This window comes from Euprymna scolopes, chromosome 16 (genome assembly GCF_053919585.1).
Source record: "Euprymna scolopes isolate OS-2025 chromosome 16, ASM5391958v1, whole genome shotgun sequence".
NCBI lineage: Eukaryota > Metazoa > Mollusca > Cephalopoda > Sepiida > Sepiolidae > Euprymna > Euprymna scolopes.
In genome coordinates, this window is record NC_136497.1 from 97,028,792 (window position 1) to 97,052,823 (window position 24,032).

A 24,032-nucleotide genomic window follows, 5' to 3' on the forward strand; every position below is an offset into this window, starting at 1 on the left:
TTTAAATAAAACTAAAAACTTTATTTATAAAATTTCGATGTTTGACAAACAGTCCATTATGTCTGTAACAGTTTGTTGAAAAAGTGTAGAATTCAATTAAAAAAACAACACCGTCTTTTTTTTTTTTTTTAAATAAAACTAATTTTAAAATTTCGATGTTCGAAAAAGAGTCCATAAAGAATAAAACAGTTATTAAATACAAAAAAAAGTCCATTAATTTGAACTTAAAGCCTGTTTGAATAAAACTTATATAAAAAAAAACCGTCACTTCCGGCAAATGGCTATGTAAACAACTGGTTGCATTTTTCGAATACATCGGTAAACACTGTATGTTTTTCGAGCTGAATAAATATGTTACATTGAATAAAAACACAAAAAATATATCCAGTTGGATAGAAAAGTAACTTATCTTGCCTTTCCTAACATTTATTTGTTATATATTTGTCTTTTGACCGTCCACTAATGGCGAGTTTTTTTTTTTTTTTAAATAAAACTAATTTTAAAATTTCGATGTTAGAAAAACAGTCCATCACATGTCAATATAAAAATTCTCTTTTTGTTTGATAAAAAGAATAAACAGTTAATAGATACAACAAAAAAGTCCATTAAGTTCAACAAACTAAACTCTTTTATTTATAATAAAACTCTTCGACAGTTTAAATGCTTTCAAAATCCTATGTAAGTATATCGTTTTTACTGTACACAGATTCGAAAAAGTTGTCATCAAACAAATATATGACAGAGTTGAATAAATATGTTACATTGATTAAAAACACTTCTTATTAGCATTTTCTTTTTATATGACAACGTTAATGTTCATGAATCTCTCTTTTAATCATTTTTATCGACTATCAGCCAAATAACCGGGGTCTAAAATTTGGGAAATTATTTTTCTATTCATTTAAAGAATATGCTATTAAAAAAGAAAAAGTCGATAAAAGTTATACATAAACAGTAAAAAAATAGAAGATATTATTATTAAATAAAAATAAATATTAACATTTACAATAATAAAATGAGTTAGTATTAAAAATAATTATTAAAATAAAAATGAGTTTATTATTAAAAATACATATTAATATTCAAATAAAATTGTTTTTATTATTAAAAATAAATATTAATATTTAAAGTAGAATAAAATGTGTTTATTATTATAAATAAATATTAATATTTAAAATAATATGTGTTTATTATTAAAAATAAATATTAATATTTAAAATAATATAATGTGTTTATTATTACAAATAAATATTAAGGAAGGTCAACAGGTGGAGGAAAAATAGTCAATGCAGGTCATACCACCTGACCAGCTAAAATCGCCTTTTTATATAAGGCAGACAGTCAGACTATTTGCCTTGAGGGCGGGCTAAGCCCTCCTACCCCCCCCCCCAAAGCTGAGAGCTGGGGAAACTTCTCTCAGAAGGGGTATGGGAGGACAGGGAGACCTTCCCTCTTTCAACTAAGAGATAGATATCCTTTTGTATGGTTGATTGACCCCCCCCCCCTGTCGGTTCCGCTTACTCCATTCAGAAAGAGATCAACCTTACATAAAAAAAAAAAAAATATGGGGACAGGGAAGCCTTCCCGGGCCCCCTTTCTGGGAGGAGAAGTTCCCCGGCTCCTACCTTTTTGGGAGTGCTCAGCCCGCCCTCCAGTCAACAACAATATTTGAAGAATAAAGATATTTTTGTTTTTGTGTTTTAGGTGGTGAAGGTGATCTGGGGAGTGTTTTTTTTTTCACAAAAAAGGTACTTTTTACGAATGGGTATCCAAGAAAATTACAGTATTTTGTCAGAAATTAAGGTTTTCATTGACCACTCTCAATACTATCAGAAATGAACAAAGTTAATTAAACAGTCTACACAATATAAACTAACTGTTTTGTTGGCTTTTTATTCTAACTCCAAACTAACCCATAACTACATTTTTCTTTTAATTTTGCAAATTTTATTTCCTTTAGTTTATATTGTGTAGCTGAATCAGAAATTGATTTATCTTTTGTCACCAAAATAAAATTACTTGGTAATCACCCAATTTCTGCCACAAAATTTTAATTGGCAAAACTCATAAGCATAAAATATATATTTTCTAATTTCATCTTTTTTTTTTTACATAATCTGGTTTGATGTTTTCCTAAATATTCAAATCACTATATTTTGCTGCTTAATATTAAATACAGCAAATGAGTTATTTTTATGCATCAAACAATTACATTTTCTCATTCATCCAAACTAATCACTGAACATCAATTTCATATTTTCTTCACTAAAATATTACTATGCTTGATGTCATCAAGTAGAGCGGATCATTTTTTTTTACATTTGTTTACACATTTTTTACAAATGTTTTGGAGAGTCCATACAAAGTTATAAGTGTTCAACATTTTTTTTCATTTGAATATATTTTGTCTAAGATTCTTAGCCTATGTCATTGCATACCAATTTGTTTCTTGAAAGTTAAGTTCACTGTAAAAACATCTGATACACCAAAATCCCTGATACCTGTTTCTTATAAGCGCCAAATAACTATCACTATTTCGATTTGTGTTTCATGAGAACAATTCAATATTGATACATTATAAGAAACATTTCCAGTGCTTTTCTCTTTTTAGCAATAGTTGGTTGATAATTAGAGGACACAACTAACCCTATACTATGCTTTACTTTGTTTTGTATATATATTTTGTATTGTGTGAAATTAACAAAGATTCATATGCAGGAATCTGTTGATACATTCCAAGAATCCCAATGCGACCAACAAACTTGAAAGACTACAATTTCTTTTTACTATGACCAATAAGAAAGCTCAAGGACTAAGTTGTTGGACTCATCCTGATCACCATTTTAAATTATTGTTAACAGTAAGTTTAACATTTTAAGTACAGAATAATATTCCTTTTGATATTTATAAATTACTATTTTCTGTGACAGATGTTACTTTTTCAATATTGATTGTACCCTCTTTTGTGTTTTTAAATTTTGCATACAATAATATTAAGCACACCATACCAAGACCACTATTTGAGCATCTAATAAACTGCCTACCAAGACCAATGTTTTCAAGTGACAATGGAGAGTATTCATGTTATGTTTCACATTTTTATGTTTTGAAATATTTTGCTGCTTAATATCAAATTCAGCAGATGTTTACTTTGTTTTGTGTATATACTTTATATTAGGTAGAATAAACAAAACTTAATTTCGCTACCATCATTATTTGTAGTGACATGCACTGTTAACATAAATAAAATCAATGGTGACAATCCCTGATACCTGTTTCGTATAAGCACCAAATAACTATGATAATGTGTTATTGTTGATACATTATAATAAACATTTCCATTGACTGGTCGTTTGCTTAGCTTAGGTTTACATCATTTTTTCACAATGTTTCTCTACTTGCTTTCAGCATGAGAGCAGATCATATTCTGCACATGTTTCATGCATATCACAAAAACTTATAATATTTGATCAACATTTGACTAACAATTTTACAAAAAAGACCTACCACCTTAAGGGGGGTAAAGGTAAGGCTCCCCACATAACCATAAAAGAAAGCCGCCCCCCCATACAGTGGGAAAGAGCTCCCTTCCCATTCTGGGGCAGAGAAGGGGCAAGGAAAACTCTTAAACATAAATGGTCAACGGAGGGTATACACCCTGGGAAACTAAAAGTCTATATGGAATCTGCATAAATTAAAATATCCTGTTTAAGCGTATTGTATGACAGGGAGGGAAGGTCAACAGGTGGAAGAAAAATGGTCTAGGCAGAGCATACCGCCTGACAAGCTAAAATCGCCTTTTTATATACGGCAGACAATCAGACTCTGATTGCCTGGACGGCGGGCTGAGCAATGAATGTGGAAGCCGGGGAACTTCTCTCTGAAGGAGGATGGGAGGCCCAGGGAGCCTTCGGTCTCCTCCTAAGAGAGGGATATCCTCTTACTCCCTTTGGAAAGAGATCAACCTTACACAAAACAAAAAATATGGGAAGAGAAGCCTTCCCGGGCCCCCCCTCCCCCTTCTGGGAGGAGAAGTTCCCTGGCTCCAACCTTTTTTTTTGGGGGGGGGGGACCTAAGCCTGTCCTCCAGGCAACCAAATGAAAAAGAAATTTACCCATCCCACCTTTGTAGGAAGTGTGCTCAGCCCACCTTCTGAGCCACTGTGAAAGTTTCCTTCCACCAAAAGGGAAGGGAACGAGGAAGGAAAAGTCTCTGAGAATCTTCATGCAATTTCTTTGACAAAGAAACTGTTTTCACTTGATTCCACACAAAATTTTTATTGCTTTTTCATCTATTGTCTTATATTAGGATTTCTTTAAGCATGTTATTTTATTTAAGAGTACTAAATAGCTTTTCAGTTTCTTGAGACTCTTTCAACTGTCTGGATTCTGCAGCAACGTTGTGGAGTGATATGTAAAACATAAATTGGTACTATATAACAATAGGTATGTAGAATTCTAACTCGCCAGTGTTGATCGTTTCAATTATTTACAAATTCACCAGGTCCTAGATATGACCATAAACTGTATCCAAACATGGGGCTTTGTGAAGTGTGAAGCCACCATTTAATTGCTATTAATTATTATTACTGTTAAAAACTCAAGAAATATCCGAAAATATGTCAACCTTACAAAAAAGAACTACCACCTTAAGTGGAGTAGAGGTAAGGCTCCCCCACATAACCATAAAAGAAAGCCGCCCCCCCCCTACAGGGGGAAAGAGCTCCCCTCCCATTCCAGGGTAGGGAAGGAGTAAGGAAAACTCTTAAACATAAATGGTCAACGAAGGGTATACACCCTGGGAAGCTAAAAGAGCCTTTTTATACAGCTCATCTGATGGCAAAACTTAAAAAGATAAAGAGATCAATAGCTATAGCCAGCCGGTCTCATGAACACAGGTTTACACTCCATCCAAGTTCAGTTGAGGCCTCTATTTCCTCCGTGCGAATAAGGTCCTGACCCCTCCCCAAGTGCGGGGAGTTTGCCCGACTCCACTCCGGGCACACTTAACAAGAAAACTACCCCCTCCCTAATGCAGGAGAGAGAATGCTCACTGCTTGATCTCCTTCTTTGGTTGGATGACTGCCACCTCCCCATAGCGAGGGGTAAAAAAAAAAAGCAAATCACCCCTTCAGCCCTTCCCTGCATAGCACGGCTCCCTCCTTCAGGGAGGGAAGGTCAATAGGTGGAGGAAAAATAGTCAACGCAGGGCATACCGCCTGAGAAGCTAAAATCGCCTTTTTATATACGGCAGACAGTCAGACTCTATTTGCCTTGAGGGCGGGCTAAGCCCCTCCCCCAAATTTGAGAGCCGGAGAAACTTCTCCTCTCAGAAGCTGGAGGGGAGGCCAGGGAGCCTTCCCTCTTTCAACTAAGAGACGGATATATATGTATCTTTCTTTTCTTTGCTTATTTCTTGGTACTAAGGATTTCTGTATGCATGTTATTTTATTTAAGAGTACTAAATAGCTTTTCAGTTTCTTGAGACTCTTTCACCTGTCTGGATTCTGCAGCAACGTTGTGGAGTGATATGTAAAACATAAATTGGTACTTTATAACAATAGGTATGTAGAATTCTAACTCGCCAGTGTTGATCGCTTCGATTATTTACAAATTCACCAGGTCCTGGATATGACCATAAACTGTATCCAAACGTGGGGCTTTGTGAAGTGTGAAGCCACCATTTAATTGCTATTGCTACCAGGTCCACTCTGATCTAGAGTGGTAGTACCTGTTAGGGTCCCAATTATGAGTTAAATAGAAACCAACATTAAATAAACAAATATATTCAAGGAAAAAAATGTCACTGGATTTGGCATGAAATAACCTGATATAGTGTTGATATGTCATAAAACAAAATGAACCAACAAATTCACCAATCGACACATTATCAACAAATGTATCTTTCTTTTCCTTTTTCTATGCTTATTTCTTGGTTCTAAGCTTATCATTAACAAACCCTGACATTTCTTTTACTTTGTTTTGTGTATATATTTTATTTTGTGTAGAATTAAAAAAAAAAAAAAAAAAAAATTACATTTCGCTACCACATTTGCAGCGAAATGTTAGCATAAATAAAATCACTGGTGACAACCCATGATGTTTTTTCTAATGAACACCAATTAACCAACACGCTTTCCATTGGTTTTTCATAACAATTTAATATTGATAAATTATAATAAACATTTCCATTACTTTTCTCTTTTTATCAATAAATATACTTGGTTGATAATTAGAGGACACAATGTTTATTGTAATAAAACTTGTGATCTATAACATCCAATTCTAACAATTAAACTTTCCTTTCTCAATTGAAACAAACAACATACCCCACACTATGTTCCTAAAAATGAGGATTTTACTATTGCGTTTACATAATTTTTTAGCTATGTTTCTCTTACTTTCAGCATGAGAAAATATAATTTTCTACATGTGTTTCATGCATAACACACAAACGTATATGTGACCAACATTTTACCTCTGATATTTTTCCAAAAACACCAAATAACATTCACGCTTTCCATTGGTTTTTCATAATAACAATTTAATATTTATAATTTATAATAAACATGTCCATTCATTTTCTCTTTTTATCAATAAATATGCTTGGTTGATAATTAGAGGACTAAAATCAGATTTGTAAAAATTTCATTTTTTTTTTTTTCACTCTGAGAATTTTCTTTTTATTTCTTTGACAAACTATTTTTTTCAATTGACTTCAGCACATGATTGTTATTGCTTCTTCCCCTTTTGTCTTATATTTTTTTTCTTCATGCCAAAGATTTTATATATCAAATTTTTTCTCATTTCTTACATTTTATTTCTTTAATTCATAGTCCGCCAATATAGTATTAGTTTCAATTCCATTGAACACAATGTTTTATATAGTAAACATCAGCATATTTCACTTTTCAAGTATTTTTTTATTTTATTTCAAATACTATGTTTTATTTCATTTTGTTGACACTCATTTACCTCTCTGGGGTGCTACAAGGAACATGTAGAGTGATATATCAAACATGAATTGGTACTTTATAACAATAGGTATCTAGCATTTTCAGATAGCAATGTGGATAGTTTTAAACATGTATACACTTAAAATCTCATAATATAAAGAAATGTATCTTTTTTTTTCTTTTCCTTTGCTTATTTCTCTAACCTAAACATATCATTAACTAACCATAAACTTTGTTTTAGTTTTATATATCTATTTTATATTGAAGAATACACAAAAATCAATTTCACTACCACATTTACAATGTTAGCATACACAAAAATCACTGGTTACAATCATTGATAGCTGTTTCTTATAAGCACCAAATATCTATCACAATTTCGAATTGTTTTTCATGATAACAATTCAATATTGATACATTATAAGAAACATTTCCGTTGCTTTTCTCTTTTTATAAATACAAATAATATTAAGCACACCATACCAAGCCCACTGTTTCAGCATCTAATAAACTGCCTACCAAGATCAATGTTTTCAAGTGACGATGGAGAGTATTCATGTTATGTTTCACATTTTTATGTTTTGATATATTTTGCTGCTTAATATCAAATTCAGCAGATGAGTTCTTTCTTATGCATCAAACAATTACATTTTCTGATATTCATTCAAGCTAATTACTGAAAATCAATTACATATTTTCTTTACTAAAATAATACTGTGCTTGATTTCATCAAGTGGTGCAGATCTGTTTTTACACTAACAATGTGCACATTTTTTGAAGAATAAAGTTATTTTTTGTTTTTATTTTTAAGGTGGTGAAGGTGATCCGGGGAGTGTTTTTTTTTTTTTTTTTTTTTTTTTTTTTTTCAAAAAAGGTACTTTTTACGAATGGGTATCCAAGAAACGTTCAGTATTTTGTCATAAATTAAGATTTTCTTTGACCACTATCAATACTATCAGAAATGAACAATCTACACAATACAAACTAACGGTTTTGTTGCCTTTTTATTATAACTCCAAACTAACCCATAACTACATTTTTCTTTTATTTTGCAAATTTGATTTCCTTTAGTTTATATTGTGTAGCTGAATCAGAAATTGATTGAACTTTTGTCATTTGTAGTTAACATGCTTTCAGCGCAATTACTACAGTGTAATCACACATGATCTACCAAAATAAAAACACTTCAGATAAAGTCTTAAATAGAATTCAGTTCCTTACATGACATCTGATGAAGTCAGTAGAAACATTACAAACTAATACTTGAAAAACAATTTGACATTTACTGTACTACAATAACACATTTGTAAAGAAGTAGAAATCTGGATACCTATTCTGATACCTAATAAAAGAAAGGACACTCTTTGGGGCGGATTTTGATGATAACAAGTCACTAATTAGACATTATAATAAACATTCAAATAATTTAAGAATTTTACCAAAATAAAATTACGTGGTAATCACCCAATTTCTGCCACAAAATTCTGATTGGCAAAACTCATAAACATAAAATATATATTTTCTAATTTCATCTTTTTTACTTTTTACATAATCTGATTTGATGTTTTCCTAAAGATTCAAATCACTGTATTTTGCTGCTTAATATCAAATGCAGCAGATGAGTTCTTTTTTATGCATTAAACAATTACATTTTCTCATATTCATCCAAACTGAAAATCATTATTTTCATATTTTCTTCATTAAAATATCACTGTGCTTGATGTCATCAAGTGGAGCGGATCATTTTCTTTCTTTTTTTTTTTTCTTTTTTTTTTTCATTTGTTTACACATTTTTTACAAATGTTTTTGAGAGTCCATACAATGTTATAAGTGTTCAACATTTTTTTTTTCATTTGAATATATTTTGCCTAAGATTCTTAGCCTATATCATTGCATACCAATTTGTTTCTTGAAAGTTAAGTTCACTGTAAAAACATCTGATACACCAAAATCCCTGATACCTGTTTCTTATAAGCGCCAAATAACTATCACTATTTCGATTTGTGTTTCATGAGAACAATTCAATATTGATACATTATAAGAAACATTTCCAGTGCTTTTCTCTTTTTAGCAATACATATAGTTGGTTGCTAATCAGAGGACTTAACTAACCCTATAATTTGCTTTACTTTGTTTTGTATATATATTTTGTATTGTGTGGAATTAACAAAAATTCATATGCAGAAATCTGTTGATTCATTCCAAGAATCCCAATGCGACCAACAAACTTGAAAGATTACAATTTCTTTTTACTATGACCAATAAGAAAGCTCAAGAACTAAGTTGTTGGACTCATCCTGATCACCATTTTACAGTATTGTTAACAGTAAGTTTAACATTTTAAGTACAGAACAATATTATGTTTTGATTTTTACAAATTACTATTTTCTGTGACAGATGTTACTTTTTCAATATTGATTGTACGCTCTTTTGTGTTTTTACATTTTGCATAAAATAATATTAAGCACACAATACCAAGCCCACTATTTCAGCATCTAATAAACTTCCTACCAAGACCAATGTTTTCAAGTGACAATGGAGAGTATTCAGGTTGTTTCACATTTTTATGTTTTTAAATATTTTGCTGCTTAATATCAAATTCAGACCCCTATTTCCTCCGTGCGATTAAGGTCCTATTTGCCTTGAGGGCGGGCTAAGCCCTCTTTCCCCCCCCCCCAAAGTTGAGAGCCAGGGAAACTTCTCCTCTCAGAAGCGGGAGGGGAGGCCAGGGAGCCTTCCCTCTTTCAACTAAGAGACGGATATCCTTTTGTATGGTTGATCTCCTCCCCCCCGTCTCTGTCGGTTCCGCTTACTCCCTTCGGAAAGAGATCAAGCTTACACAAAAAAAAAAAAAATATGTGGAGAGGAAAGCCTTTCTGGGAGGAGAAGTTCATCATGATCACGGATCGACATTCTTTATTGATGCCCCAGGTGGAACTGGCAAAACTTTCCTGTTAAATCTGCTCCTTGCAAAAGTTCGTCTCACAAACAATATTGCCCTTGCAGTGGCATCCAGTGGAATTGCAGCAACACTTTTGGATGGTGGTAGAACTGCTCACTCTATGTTTTCTCTCCCATTGGACCTTACTAGACAGGAAAAACCATTGTGTAATATTAAAAAAGATTCAGCAAAGGCTAAACTACTGCAAAACTGTAAATTAATAATCTGGGATGAAGCAACAATGAGTCACAAAAAAGCTATGGAAGCAGTAGATTCTACACTACAGGACCTAAAAGATAACACACAAATAATGGGTGGAGTGACTTTGGTTTTTGCTGGTGATTTCAGACAAACCCTTCCAATTGTTCCTCGAGGAACCAGAGCTGATCAAATGAATGCATGTCTCAAAAACTCCTATTTATGGCATCATATTAAAACAATGAGTTTAACACTAAACATGCGAGTACATTTACATGCTGATGATGCTGTTGGTGACTTTGCCATTAAACTTTTGCAAGTGGGTAATGGACTTCTGGACAAGGACTCCTATAACCAGATTCAGTTGCCTTTTACAACAATTCAAACAGAAGAGGAATTTATAATGAGAGTTTTTCCAGATCTTCATAATTTGCATACGGATATCAATTGGCTAAGTAGCCGTGCAATTTTAGCAGCAAAGAATGAATCTGTAAATGAAATAAATAGCAGGTTGTTGAATAGATTACCTGGAGAAATCATATTATACATTTCAGTTGATACAATCTGTTCACAGGACGAAGTAACAAATTATCCGACTGAGTTTCTTAATAGTCTTGAACCACCAGGAACGCCTCCACATAGTCTGTTTCTAAAACTTGGAGCACCAATAATGTTACTTCGCAATCTTGATCCACCAAAACTCTGCAATGGCACAAGGCTCACCATAAAGAATATGATGCCTCATGTACTGGAAGCAACAATTATGTCAGGTAAGTATGCAGGAGTACACTGCTTCATTCCCAGAATCCCAATGAGACCACAAGAATTGCCATTTGAGTTTGAAAGGCTGCAATTTCCTGTCAAGCTAAGTTTTGCAATGACAATAAACAAATCACAAGGACAGTCACTAAAAGTTGTTGGGCTCAACCTGTCAAAACCAGTATTTTCTCATGGACAGCTATATGTTGGCCTATCAAGAGTTGGACACCCTGATGGACTCTTCATTCTGGCACCAGATAAAAAAACCAAAAATATTGTATATTCTGAAGCATTAAGATGAAGCATAAATATATAAACATGATTACGAAACTTTTCCCTGAAGCAAAAAATATATAAACAACATGATTACGAAACTTTTCCCTGAAGGAAAAATATATAAAGATGATTACGAAACTTTGCCCAGAAGGAAAAGAATGCGAAATGTGCCATGGAAAAACCCTTTGCGTTACATACATGTGCGAGGGAGTCTTAAAGCTAACTGTACAAAGCAAGGTATACCACCATCCTCCTTCAGATTGGATTGGACAAAAATGAATCGAACCCACAAACTAAAGTTTAAAAATCTGGTACAGTATCCATCATGCCATGGCAATGAATACATTGGACAAGATTAATTTAATGTTAAAAACTCAAGAAATATCTGAAAGTATGTCAAACTTACAAAAAAGAACTACCACCTAAAGTGGAGTAGAGGTAAGGCTCCCCCACATAACCAAAAAAGAAAGCCCCCCCCCCGCCCTACAGGAGACAGGAGCTCCCCTACCATTCTGGGGCAGGGAAGGAGCAAGGAAAACTCTTAAACATAAATTGTCAACGAAGGGTATACACCCTTGGGAGCTAGAAGAGTCTTTTTATACGCATCAACACACAGCGAAACTTAAAAAGATAAAGAGATCAATAGCTATAGCCAGCTGGTCTCATAAACACAGGTGTACACTACACCGAAATTCACTTCAGGTCTGCATTTCCTCCATGCGAATAAGGTCCTGATTCCCCCCCAAGTGCAGGAAAGTTGCCCAACTCCCCTCTGGGTACACTTAAAAAGAAAACTACCCCCTCCCTAAGGCAGGAGAGAGAAGGCTCCCTGCCCCATCTCCTTCGTTGGTCGGATGACTGTCACCTCCCTAGAGCGAGGGATAAAAAAAAAAAGCAAATCACCCCTTCAGTCCTTCCCTAATCTGAGTAGCACGGCTCCCTCCTTCAGGGAGGGAAGGTCAACAGGTGGAGGAAAAATAGTCAACGCAGGGCATACCGCCTGACAAGCTAAAATCGTATTTTTATATACGGCAGACAGTAAGACTATTTGCCTTGGGGGCGGGCTAAGCACTCCCTCACCCCCAAAGTGGGAGCCGGGGAAACTTCTCCTCTCAGAAGCGGGAGAGGAGGCCAGGGAACCTTCTTTTTCCCCTAAAAGAGGGATATCCTTTTGTATGGTTGGTCTCCCCCCCCCCTGTTGGTACCGCTTACTCCCTCCGGAAAGAGATCAACCTTACACAAAAACAAAAAAAAAAAATATGGGTAGAGGGAAGCCTTCCAGAGCCCCCTTCTGGGAGAAGTTCCCCGGCTCCCACCTTTTGGGGAGTGCGCAGCCTGCACTCCAGTCAACCAAATAAATAAAAAATTTACCCATCCCACCTTTGTGGGGAGAGTGCTCAGCCCACCTTCTGAGCCACCATAAAACAAAAGGTTCCTTCCACCAGAAGGGAAGGGAAGTAGAAAGAAAAAATATTTAAAAATACATGGTCAACACATGGTATAGCCCCTGGGGATCTAAAATCACCTTCTTATATACACCGACACACACAGACAGTCTGATTGATTCTTTGTTCCACAGATTATAAGAATAAACTTTTCCCAGAAGGAAAAGTATATAAACAACAGGATTACAAAACGTTTCCCAGAAGGAAAACAATGCGAAATGCGCCACGGAAAAACCCTTTGTGTTACATACATGTGCGAGGGAGTCTTAAAATTAACTTTACAACGCAGGGTATACCACTCACCTCCTTCAGATTGCATTTCACTTCAGGCCTGCATTTCCTCCGTGTGAATAAGGTCCTGACTCCCCCCCCCCAGTTGGTTGCCCATCTCCCCTCCGGGCAAACTTAAAAAAAAAAAATACTCCCTCCCTAAGGCAGGAGAGGGTAGACTTCCTGCCCCATCCCCTTAGTTGGTTGGATGATCAGTCACCTCCCTATACCGAGGGGTAAAAAATAAAAGCAAATCACCCCTTCAGCCCTTCCCTAATCTGCGTAGCAGGGAGGGAAGGTCAACAGGTGGAAGAAAAATAGTCAACGCAGAGCATACCGCCTGACAAGCTAAAATCGCCTTTTTATATACGACAGACAATCAGACTCTGATTGCCTGGACGGCGGGCTGAGCAATGAATGTGGAAGCCGGGGAACTTCTCTCAGAAGGAGGATGGGAGGCCCAGGGAGCCTTTGCTCTCCTCCTAAGAGAGGGATATCCTCTTACTCCCTTGGGAAAGAGATCAACCTTACACAAAACAAAAAATATGGGAAGAGAAGCCTTCCCGGGCCCCCTCCCCCTTCGGGGAGGAGAAGTTCCCCGGCTCCAACCTTTTCTTTGGGGGGGGGCTAAGCCTGTCCTCCAGGCAACCAAATGAAAAAGAAATTTACCCATCCCACCTTTGTAGGAAGTGTGCTCAGCCCACCTTCTGAGCCACTGTGAAAGTTTCCTTCCACCAAAAGGGAAGGGAACGAGGAAGGAAAAGTCTCTGAGAATCTTCATGCAATTTCTTTGACAAAGAAACTGTTTTCACTTGATTCCACACAAAATTTTTATTGCTTTTTCATCTATTGTCTTATATTAGGATTTCTTTATGCATGTTATTTTATTTAAGAGTACTAAATAGCTTTTCAGTTTCTTGAGACTCTTTCACCTGTCTGGATTCTGCAGCAACGTTGTGGAGTGATATGTAAAACATAAATTGGTACTATATAACAATAGGTATGTAGAATTCTAACTCGCCAGTGTTGATCGTTTCAATTATTTACAAATTCACCAGGTCCTAGATATGACCATAAACTGTATCCAAACGTGGGGCTTTGTGAAGTGTGAAGCCACCATTTAATTGCTATTGCTACCAGGTCCACTCTGATCTGGAGTAGTAGTACCTGTTAGGGTCCCAATTATGAGTTAAATAGAAACCAACATTAAATAAACAAATATATTCTAGGAAAAAAAAATGTCACTAGATTGGGCATGAAATAACCTGATATAGTGTTGATATGTCATAAAACAAAATGAACCAACAAATTCACCAATCGACACAATATCAACAAATGTATCTTTCTTTTCCTTATTCTGTGCTTATTTCTTGGTACTAAGCTTATCATTAACTAACCCTGACATTTCTTTTACTTTGTTTTGTGTATATATTTTATTTTGTGTAGAATAACCAAAAAGACATTTAGCTACCACATTTGCAGCGAAATGTTAGCATACATAAAATCACTGGTGACAACCCATGATGTTTTTTCTTATGAACACGAAATAACCAACACGCTTTCCATTGGTTTTTCATGATAACAATTTAATATTGATAAATTATAATAAACATGTCCATTACTTTTCTTTTTTTATCAATAAATATACTTGGTTGATAATTAGAGAACACAATGTTTATTGTAATAAAACTTGTGATCTATAACATCCAATTCTAAAAATTAAACTTTCCTTTCTCAATTGAAACAAACAACATACCCCACACTATGTTCCTAAAAATGAGGATTTTACTATTGCGTTTACATAATTTTTTAGCTATGTTTCTCTTACTTTCAGCATGAGATCATTTTCTACACGTGTTTCATGCATACCACACAAACATTTTACCTCTGACATTTTTAATTTTTTTCCAATTTCCTTTCACCATGAACATTATCATTAGTACAGTTTTCATTTAAAATGAAGCTGTACATGGTTACTATTACTTGGAAAGCAGATCTAAAAAAAAAAAAAAATAACTGTTTTCACTTTGAAAATTTACGATTTATAGATCTCGGATTTGGCCCTTCTTCACCTTTTATCTTACATTTGTAAATATTGTATATATAAACTTTTTTCTTATTTCTCCAATGTTATTTCATTCATGCAATTTCATAATCCACCAACATTGTATAAGATTCAATTCCATTTGACACTTGAAAACAACTTTTTATATAGTAAACAGCATTTATTTCTTTTCAGACATATTCTTATTTTATTTTATTTCCAGTACTATGTTTTATTTCATTTTGTGGACACTCATTTACCTCTCTGGGATGCTGCAGGGAACATGTAGAGTGATATATCAAACAAGAAGTGGTACTTTATGACAATAGGTATCTAGGATTTACACATACCAGTGTTGATAGTTTGAAATATTTACAGACTAACATTTTACACAATATAAACACATGTACCTTTTTTTTTTCTTTTCCTTTGCTTATTTCTCGAACCTAAACTTATCATTAACTAACCCGTAACTTTGTTTACTTTGTTTTGCGTATATATTTTATATTGGGTAGAATTAACAAAACTTAATTTCGCTACCATCATTATTTTTTAGTGACATGCACTGTTAACATCAATAAAATCACTGGTGACAATACTTGATACCTGTTTCGTATAAGCACCAAATAACTATCACTATTTCGATTTGCTTTTTCATGATAATATGTTCATCTTGATACATTATAATAAACATTTCCATTCACTGGTCGTTTGCTTAGCTTAGCTTTACATCATTTTTTCACAATGTTTCTCTACTTGCTTTCAGCATGAGAGCAGATCATATTCTAAACGTTTCATGCATATCACACAAACTTATAATATTTGATCAACATTTGACTAACAATTTTTTGCCAATTTCCTTCAACATTCTCATTACAATTAGTACAGTTTACATTTTGTCGTTAAAATGAAGCTGTACATGTTTCCTATTACTTGGAAACCAGATTTGTAAAAATCCCATTTTTTTTTTCACTCTGAGAATTTTCATTATATTTCTTTGACCAACGATTTGTTTTCAATGGACTTGATAAGTGCTAATATAGAGAGAAGAGAAACAGGGTGAGAGAGAGGCAGAAGAGAAAGTTGTTCTATCCTCTTTCCCAAATTTGACTACTGTGCGCGTTTGAACTCTCATCCTCGAGTTGCCTATTAGCCTTGATAAGTGCTAATATAGATAGAAATACCTATTCTGATACCTAATAAAAGAAAGGACACTCTTTGGGGCGGATTTTGATGATAACAAGTCACTAATTAGAAATTATAATAAACATTCAAATAATTTAAGAATTTTAACAAAAATAAAATTACATGGTAATCACCCAATTTCTGCCACAAAATTTTGATTGGCAAAACTCATAAACAGAAAATATATATTTTCTAATTTCATCTTTTTTTTTTTTTTTTTTTTTTTTTACATAATCTGGTTTGATGTTTTCCTAAATATTCAAATCACTATATTTTGCTGCTTAATATCAAATACAGCAAATGAGTTATTTTTTATGCATCAAACAATTACATTTTCTCATTCATCCAAACTAATCACTGAACATCAATTTCATAGTTTCTTCGCTAAAATATTACTGTGCTTGATGTCATCAAGTGGAGCAGATCATTTTTTTTTTCATTTGTTCACACATTTTTCCAATTTATATATATTTTGTCTAAGATTCTTAGCCTATGTCATTGCATACCAAGCTGTTTATTAAAAGTTAAGGTTCACTGTAAACACATATGTTACACCAAAATAAAAACGCTTCAGATAATGTCTTGATATTCAATTCAGTTTCTCACATGACATCTTATGAAGTTAGTAGAAATGTTACAGACTTTTGAATCTCAAACATTTTCAATACTGAGCACTGATATTTTCTTTTTTGGAATATAAGCACATTCATGATTTTTTTTTTTACAAACGTCAACAAATTTCACATTGTGTAGCAATGTACTGAAACAATTATAAAAATATTTGTTTTTATTTTGGATGATGCAGGGCATCCGGAGAGAGATGTTTCTAACAAAATGAAAGTATAATTTTTAGCAATAGGTATCTAGGAAAAGGCCACTACATATATTATAAATTCCAAATTTCCACAACCTGGCAAATACTGGTACACGCTAGCAAATTTAGATTTGCAATTACAGAATATGATTCTAATTTTTTCCTTTGCTCTTTATTCTAACACTACACTAAGTTTACTGTTTTATTTCGCTACAGTTGATATTGTGTAGAACAATAAGAAAATCATAGTGAACAATGCATTCAACAAAATTTCATACACATTTCTAGATACCTATATCTAATAAGTTCAAAAGAAAGGACACACTTAGGGAGGTATTTTGGTGGTCAAGTCACTAAATAGAGATTAGCTGGTTTCCCGGCATAGCCCAGGATGTAATAAAGATTGACTGAAATACATGTTCTAGCTGGTTTCTAGGCGTTGCCAGGGATGTAATATAGACACATTATGTTGTATATTACCTGTTCTCTTCTCCCTAAGGTAAAACAATTTCATATACATGCTGTAAATTACCTACGCTAGGGATAAAACATGAACAATACCAGTCCTAGGGTAGATAAAACAAATAATACATAGAGATGAAAGATTCCTCTCCCCTAAGAATAAAACATATATTCAATATCTGCTTTTGTTTTTTCATTGTTTATACGGTCCCGAGCAACGCCGGGTAGCCCTGCTAGTCTATAATATAAATCTCACCATGTATGTATGTATGTTTGTCTAAAACTTTTAACAGAGGTGATGGATTTTCACGAGATCAGTATAATTTTAGAGTTCGACGTCTCAGATGACAAGGAAAACTCTTAAACATAAATGGTCAACGGAGGGTATACACCCTGGGAAACTAAAAGTCTATATGGAATCTGCATAAATTAAAATATCCTGTTTAAGCGTATTGTATGACAGGGAGGGAAGGTCAACAGGTGGAAGAAAAATGGTCTACGCAGAGCATACCGCCTGACAAGCTAAAATCGCCTTTTTATATACGGCAGACAATCAGACTCTGATTGCCTGGACGGCGGGCTGAGCAATGAATGTGGAAGCCGGGGAACTTCTCTCAGAAGGAGGATGGGAGGCCCAGGGAGCCTTCGGTCTCCTCCTAAGAGAGGGATATCCTCTTACTCCCTTTGGAAAGAGATCAACCTTACACAAAACAAAAAATATGGGAAGAGAAGCCTTCCCGGGCCCCCCTCCCCCTTCTGGGAGGAGAAGTTCCCTGGCTCCAACCTTTTTTTTGGGGGGGGGGCCTAAGCCTGTCCTCCAGGCAACCAAATGAAAAAGAAATTTACCCATCCCACCTTTGTAGGAAGTGTGCTCAGCCCACCTTCTGAGCCACTGTGAAAGTTTCCGTCCACCAAAAGGGAAGGGAACGAGGAAGGAAAAGTCTCTGAGAATCTTCATGCAATTTCTTTGACAAAGAAACTGTTTTCACTTGATTCCACACAAAATTTTTATTGCTTTTTCATCTATTGTCTTATATTAGGATTTCTTTATGCATGTTATTTTATTTAAGAGTACTAAATAGCTTTTCAGTTTCTTGAGACTCTTTCAACTGTCTGGATTCTGCAGCAACGTTGTGGAGTGATATGTAAAACATAAATTGGTACTTTATAACAATAGGTATGTAGAATTCTAACTCGCCAGTGTTGATCGTTTCAATTATTTACAAATTCACCAGGTCCTGGATATGACCATAAACTGTATCCAAACATGGGGCTTTGTGAAGTGTGAAGCCACCATTTAATTGCTATTGCTACCAGGTCCACTCTGATCTGGAGTAGTAGTACCTGTTAGGGTCCCAATTATGAGTTAAATAGAAACCAACATTAAATAAACAAATATATTCTAGGAAAAAAAAATGTCACTAGATTGGGCATGAAATAACCTGATATAGTGTTGATATGTCATAAAACAAAATGAACCAACAAATTCACCAATCGACACAATATCAACAAATGTATCTTTCTTTTCCTTATTCTGTGCTTATTTCTTGGTACTAAGCTTATCATTAACTAACCCTGACATTTCTTTTACTTTGTTTTGTGTATATATTTTATTTTGTGTAGAATAACCAAAAAGACATTTAGCTACCACATTTGCAGCGAAATGTTAGCATACATAAAATCACTGGTGACAACCCATGATGTTTTTTCTTATGAACACGAAATAACCAACACGCTTTCCATTGGTTTTTCATGATAACAATTTAATATTGATAAATTATAATAAACATGTCCATTACTTTTCTTTTTTTATCAATAAATATACTTGGTTGATAATTAGAGAACACAATGTTTATTGTAATAAAACTTGTGATCTATAACATCCAATTCTAAAAATTAAACTTTCCTTTCTCAATTGAAACAAACAACATACCCCACACTATGTTCCTAAAAATGAGGATTTTACTATTGCGTTTACATAATTTTTTAGCTATGTTTCTCTTACTTTCAGCATGAGATCATTTTCTACACGTGTTTCATGCATACCACACAAACATTTTACCTCTGACATTTTTAATTTTTTTCCAATTTCCTTTCACCATGAACATTATCATTAGTACAGTTTTCATTTAAAATGAAGCTGTACATGGTTACTATTACTTGGAAAGCAGATCTAAAAAAAAAAAACCAAACTGTTTTCACTTTGAAAATTTACGATTTATAGATCTCGGATTTGGCCCTTCTTCACCTTTTATCTTACATTTGTAAATATTGTATATATAAACTTTTTTCTTATTTCTCCAATGTTATTTCATTCATGCAATTTCATAATCCACCAACATTGTATAAGATTCAATTCCATTTGACACTTGAAAACAACTTTTTATATAGTAAACAGCATTTATTTCTTTTCAGACATATTCTTATTTTATTTTATTTCCAGTACTATGTTTTATTTCATTTTGTGGACACTCATTTAACTCTCTGGGATGCTGCAGGGAACATGTAAAGTGATATATCAAACAAGAAGTGGTACTTTATGACAATAGGTATCTAGGATTTACACATACCAGTGTTGATAGTTTGAAATATTTACAGACTAACATTTTACACAATATAAACACATGTACCTTTTTCTTCTTTTCCTTTGCTTATTTCTCGAACCTAAACTTATCATTAACTAACCCGTAACTTTGTTTACTTTGTTTTGCGTATATATTTTATATTGGGTAGAATTAACAAAACTTAATTTCGCTACCATCATTATTTTTAGTGACATGCACTGTTAACATCAATAAAATCACTGGTGACAATACTTGATACCTGTTTCGTATAAGCACCAAATAACTATCACTATTTCGATTTGCTTTTTCATGATAATATGTTCATCTTGATACATTATAATAAACATTTCCATTCACTGGTCGTTTGCTTAGCTTAGCTTTACATCATTTTTTCACAATGTTTCTCTACTTGCTTTCAGCATGAGAGCAGATCATATTCTAAACGTTTCATGCATATCACACAAACTTATAATATTTGATCAACATTTGACTAACAATTTTTTGCCAATTTCCTTCAACATTCTCATTACCATTACTACAGTTTACATTTTGTCGTTAAAATGAAGCTGTACATGTTTCCTATTACTTGGAAACCAGATTTGTAAAAATCCCATTTTTTTTTCACTCTGAGAATTTTCATTATATTTCTTTGACAAACGATTTATTTTCAATGAACTTCAGCACATGATTGTTACTGCTTTTTCCCCTTTTGTCTTATATTTGTTTTTCTTCATGCCAAATATTTTATATATCAATTTTTTGCTAATTTCTTAAATTTTATTTCTTTAATTCTTAGTCCACCAATATAGTATAAGTTTTAATTGCATTGAACGCAATGTTTCAGATAGTAAACATCAGCATATTTCACTTTTCAAGCACTTTTTCATTTTATTTCAAATACTATGTTTTATTTCATTTTGTTGACACTCATTTACCCCTCTGGGGTGCTACAAGGAACATGTAGATTGATATACCAAACATGAATTGGTGCTTTATAACAATAGGTATCTATAATTTTGCTTAATTCTCTAACCTAAACTTATCATTAACTAACCGTAAATTATGTTTTAGTTTTGTGTATATATTTTATATTGTGAAGAATAAACAAAAATTCATTTCACCACCACATTTGCACTGTTAGCATACACAAATATCACTGGTTACAATCATTGGTAGCTGTTTTTTAAAAACACCAAATAACATTCACGCTTTCCATTGGTTTTTCATGATAACAATTTAATATTGATAAATTATAATAAACATGTCCATTACATTCTCTTTTTATCAATAAATATACTTGGTTGATAATTAAAGAACACAATGTTTATTGTAATAAAACTTGTGATCTATAACATCAAATTGTATAAATTAAAGTTTCCTTTCTCAATTGAAACAAACAACATATCCCACACTAAAAATGAGGATTTTACTATTGCCTTTTAGATCATTTTTTAACAATGTTTCTCTTCTTACTTTCAGCATCAGAAAATATAATTTTCTACACGTGTTTCATGCATACCACACAAACGTATATGTGACCAACATTTTACCTCTGATACATTTTTTTCCAATTTCCTTTCACCATTGTCATTATCATTAGTACAGTTTTCGTTTTGTCTTTAAAATGAAGTTGTACATGTTTCTTAATACTTCGAAACCAAATATATCAAAAAATAATTTTTTTCACTTACAAAATTTTCATGATATTTCTTTGACAATCATATTTGTTTTTAATTGAATTCAGCATATGATTCTTACTGCTTTATCACCTTTTATCTTATATTTCTTTTTCTTCATGCCAAATATTTTAAATATCAAATTTTTGCTCATTTCTTAAATTGAATTAAAAAAATGGATTTTTTTATTCCACCAATATTGTATAAGGCTCAATTCCATTGAACACAGTGTTTTATATAGTAAACATCAGCATTTGTTTCTATTTTATTTCAAATACTGTTTCATTTCACTTTCTCGATAATCATTTACATCTTTGGGGTGCAACAGGGAACATGTAGAGTGATATATCAAACATGAATTGGAACTTTATAACAATAGGTATCTAGAATTTCCACATACCAGTGTGGATAGTTTTAAATATTTACAAACTTACAATTTACACACTATAAACAAATGTATCTTTTTTTCTTTTCTTTGCTTATTTCTCGAACCTAAACTTATCATTAACTAAACCTAAACTTTGTTTACTGCATTTTGTGTATATATTTTATAATGGGTGAAATAAACAAAACTTAATTTGGCTAATATCATTTGTAGTGGCATGCACTATTGACATATATAAAATCACAGGTGACAATCCTTGATTCCAGTTTCGTATAAGCACAAAATATCTATCATTATTTCGATTTGTTGTTCATGATAAAAATTTAATATTGATACATTGTAATAAACATTTCAATTGCTTTTATCTTTTTATCAATACATATACTTGGTTGATAATTAGAGGACACAACTAACCCTATACTTTGCTTTACTTTGTTTTGTATATATATTTTGTATTGTGTGGAATTAACAAAGATTCATATGCAGGAATCTGTTGATACATTCCAAGAATCCCAATGCGACCAACAAACTTGAAAGACTACAATTTCTTTTTACTATGACCAATAAGAAAGCTCAAGGACTAAGTTGTTGGACTCATCCTGATCACCATTTTAAATTATTGTTAACAGTAAGTTTAACATTTTAAGTACAGAATAATATTTCTTTTGATATTTATAAATTACTATTTTCTGTGACAGATGTTACTTTTTCAATATTGATTGTACCCTCTTTTGTGTTTTTACATTTTGCATACAATAATATTAAGCACACCATACCAAGACCACTATTTCACCATCTAATAAACTGCCTACCAAGACCAATGTTTTCAAGTGACAATGGAGAGTATTCATGTTATGTTTCACACTTTTATGTTTTGAAATATTTTGCTGCTTAATATCAAATTCAGCAGATGAGTTCTTTCTTATGCATCAAACAATTACATTTTCTGATATTCATTCAAACTAATTATTGAAAATCAATTTCATATTTTATTTACTAAAATATTACTATGCTTGATTTCATCAAGTGGTGCGAATCTGTTTTTTACACTAACAATGTGCACATTTTTTGAAGAATAAAGTTGTTTTTTTTTAAGGTGGTGAAGGTGATCCGGGGAGTGTTTTTTTTTTTTTTTTTTTTTTCAAAAAAGGTACTTTTTACGAATGGGTATCCAAGAAACATTCAGTATTTTGTCAGAAATTAAGATTTTCATTGAGGACTCTCAATACTATCAGAAATGACCAATCTACACAATACAAACTGTTTTGTTGGCTTTTTATTCTAACTCCAAACTAACCCATAACTACATATTGCTTTTATTTTGCAAATTTGATTTCCTTTAGTTTATATTGTGTAGCTGAATCAGAAATTGATTTAACTTTTGTCATTTGTAATTAACATGCTTTCAGCGCAATTACTACAGTGTAATCACACATGATATACCAAAATAAAAACACTTCAGATAAAGTCTTCTTACATAGAATTCAGTTTCTTACATGACATCTGATGAAGTCAGTACAAACGTTACAAACTAATACTTGAAAAACAATTTGACATTTACTGTACTACAATATCATATTTGTATAGAAGTAGAAATCTGGATACCTATTCTGATACCTAATAAAAGAAAGGACACTCTTTGGGGCGGATTTTGATGATAACAAGTCACTAATAAGAAATTATAATAAACATTGAAATAATTTAAGAATTTTACCAAAATAAAATTGCATGGTAATCACCCAATTTCTGCCACAAAATTTTAATTGGCAAAACTCATAAACAGAAAATATATATTTTCTAATTTCATCTTTTTTTTTTACATAATCTGATTTGATGTTTTCCTAAATATTCAAATCACTATTTTTTTGCTGCTTAATATCAAATACAGCAAATGAGTTATTTTTTATGCATCAAACAATTACATTTTCTCATTCATCCAAACTAATCACTGAACATCAATTTCATATTTTCTTCACTAAAATATTACTGTGCTTGATGTCATCAAGTAGAGCGGATCATTTTTTTTTCATTTGTTCACACATTTTTCCAATTTATAT